This window comes from Propithecus coquereli, unplaced genomic scaffold (genome assembly GCF_000956105.1).
Source record: "Propithecus coquereli isolate 6110/MARCELLA unplaced genomic scaffold, Pcoq_1.0 Scaffold122, whole genome shotgun sequence".
Lineage (NCBI taxonomy): Eukaryota > Metazoa > Chordata > Mammalia > Primates > Indriidae > Propithecus > Propithecus coquereli.
In genome coordinates, this window is record NW_012136303.1 from 6,466,892 (window position 1) to 6,469,834 (window position 2,943).

At 43.3% G+C, this 2,943-nt stretch overlaps 1 pseudogene; it reads left to right on the plus strand.

Annotated features, from left to right (window-relative positions):
- The first annotated feature begins 397 nt into the window (after positions 1-397).
- Positions 398-2,119, plus strand: LOC105827566 (annotated as a pseudogene).
- The last annotated feature ends 824 nt before the right edge of the window (positions 2,120-2,943 follow it).

Sequence of the window (2,943 nt, forward strand, 5' to 3'; positions counted from 1 at the left end):
CCCCTAATACCATTTTGTTTTTCAGCTCTTCCTGATTGGGATGATCACTCTAGCATTTATGAGATTACAAAGCCTATAACGCTTGTCATCAATTCTTCCCATACATCCAGACGCAATCGCCACAAAATACAAAGCCATTAAAAACAATAATAACAGAGCCGAGCTCCAGGGCTAGGGCGAGCGGAGAAGACACAGTAGCCAGGCGTGGAGCACTGTGGGGAGAGCCAGAGGGCCAGTGCTGAGCAATGGCCAGTGGCCACAGAAGCCCCCCTGGGCAGCCAGCGGATGTGTGTGTGTAGGACCCGTGTGCGGGCGGTGGCTGCACGGGAGGAATGAGGAGCAGCAGCCGGTTCCAGTGAGTGGCATCATGGACAAAAACATGTTCACCAAAGAGTGAATCCACCAGTGGATGGAGCAGCTGACCGAGTGTGAGCAGCTGTCCCAGTCCCAGGTCAAGAGCCTCTGCGAGAAGACTTTCTTTAAATCCCGACAAAAGAATCCAGTGTGCAGGAGGCTCAATGTCCAGTCACCGTCTGTGGAGACATGCACGGGCAATGTCATGATCTCATGGAACTGTTTATAATTGGTGGCAAATGACCAGATACGAAATGCTTGTTTATGGAGATGAGGTTGACAGAGGATACTATTCTGTTGAAACAGTTACACTGCTCGTGGCTCTTAAGGTTCATCTCCCTGAATGCATCACCATTCTTCCAGGGTATCATGGCAGCAGACAGATCACACAAGTTTATGGTTTCTATGATGAGTGTTCAAGAATATATTGGACATGAAAATGTTTGAAAATATTTTACAGATCTTTTTGACTATCTTCCTCTCACTGCCTTGGTGGATGGGCAGATCTTCTGTCTACACAGTGGCCTCTCGCCATGCACAGATACACTAGATCACATCAGAGCACTCGGTCACCTGCAAGAAGTTCCCCATGAGGTTCCAATGTGTGATGTGCTGTGGTCAGATCCAGATGACTGTGGTGGTTGGGGTATACCTCCTCAAGGAGCTGGTTACACCTTTGGGAAAGATTTTTCTGAGACATTTTATCAGTCCAATGGCCTAACGTTGTGTCTGGAGCTCACCAGTTGGCGATGGAGGGATAGAACTGGTGCCATGACCAGACTGTGGTAACGATTTTCTGCGGGGAGATGGCCATGCTCCCCTCAAAAAATTGGGTCCCTTAGGTAGGGATCATTGGAAAGGATAAGAAAATAATAGAAAATGGAAAATAGTGAAAATCAAAGAATACACAGAGACAAAAGTATAGTTTTATAGATTTATAAAGATTATAGGCAAAGCAGGATACTCAGGGAGGCTTGGATCTCTCCATCAATCGCAAAAGGCCAAGAGTGAAGTTTTACATGGGCATTTATAGGTACAGTGATCGGTTGCCAGGGGTAACAGATTTACATAACAACAGGTAGTTCCTCTTAGGTTAAAAGTTCCTCAAAAGGCTTCTTCAGATTCCTTAACTAACTCTATCTACCTGAACAAATGGTTACAAAACCTTTCAAAGACTAACTTCTAAGTTCTAAGGTAAATTTATCATTTAATGGAAGGGTTAAACAGAGATATAGTGACTCCATATTTTCTTTATCAAGTTATTGTGTATTGAGACAGGTAGTCAGGAGTTTAAGCAGGAACTGTCCCTTGGGCTAATTGCTTTTAGCCACAGGTGTCTGTCTGTCGGGCTGGCACTCTTTGATCAGCTCTCTTCCTGTGGCTCTTAGCAGACCTACTTTGCTTTTCAAAGCAAGTCCGAACCTCAGTCTGAGAATCACGGCGCTATTGTGGGATCCAGCCTGCCACTGATCTTTCAGAGATGCCCTCCTGAGGTGAAACAGCTTTCAATATGCAAACTAACACGTTCACATATTCCTTCAGGGCAAAGCTCTGTAAAACTCCTGGCACCGTTTATGCCTCTAATATAGTTATATTAATTTATGGAGCAACTATTTTCAGTGCTGAAAACTATTGTTATCGCTGTGGTCACCAAGCTGCAATCACAGCACTTGATGAGACTCTAAAATACCCTTTCTTGCAGTTTCACCCAGCACCCCATGGAGGCGAACCAGGTGTTACTTGTACTCCAGACCACTTCCTGTAATGAAATTTGAGACTTGTACAACATTGCCATGAACCATATATTAACCTAATGGAAATGGGAAGAGCAATGGTAACTCCAAAGTGTCAGAAAATAGCAGAAAATAGTTAACATTCAAAAAACTTGTTTTCACACAGACCAAAAGATGTGCCCTAGAGAAACACAAAGCCTCTTGTCATCAACGGCCGTGACCACTTTAGAATGAACCAGTTCCTTGCATGCTGCAGCGACAAAAAACCAGTTTCTGGCATAGCTATTTGTAGTTACTTTTGCTTTCTCTGAGGGACTGCAGATAACAAGATGCAAACATGAACACCTCGTGAACACAATTTAACTTCCACTCAGCTATCACTTTACTCAGCACGACTGTACGTAAGGAGAGCAGCAAACAATCATTGCAGCTTAATGGACATTTTTTAAATAAGTACCAAGGCCTCCCCTTCTCCTTGTGAGCTTTGAAACCATTTTATTTATTTTCAGGGACACCTTTAATTTAATTATATGATTTGCACTCAGTTTATTCCCTTCTCAAATCTCAGCCCCGTGTCGCTCTCTGTTCTTGTCGGAACCTGGTGAGCTGTTTGGAACAGAACTGATTTTTCCCCCTCCTGTAAGGTGACGTTACTGCACAGGAGCACTGCAGTGTTTTTCTTAATAAACTTGTGAACTAGAAACTGAGAGAATCAGATTTTAATTGTATCCACGGACGAGACCGGTGCTGTTTATTTAAACAGTTACATTAATCGATTAAATTTTAGAATTTGTAGACTCCTGGGTAAAGAAAAAGAAAAATCAAGGCCACTAAAAACAAAACGAAACAAAACAAA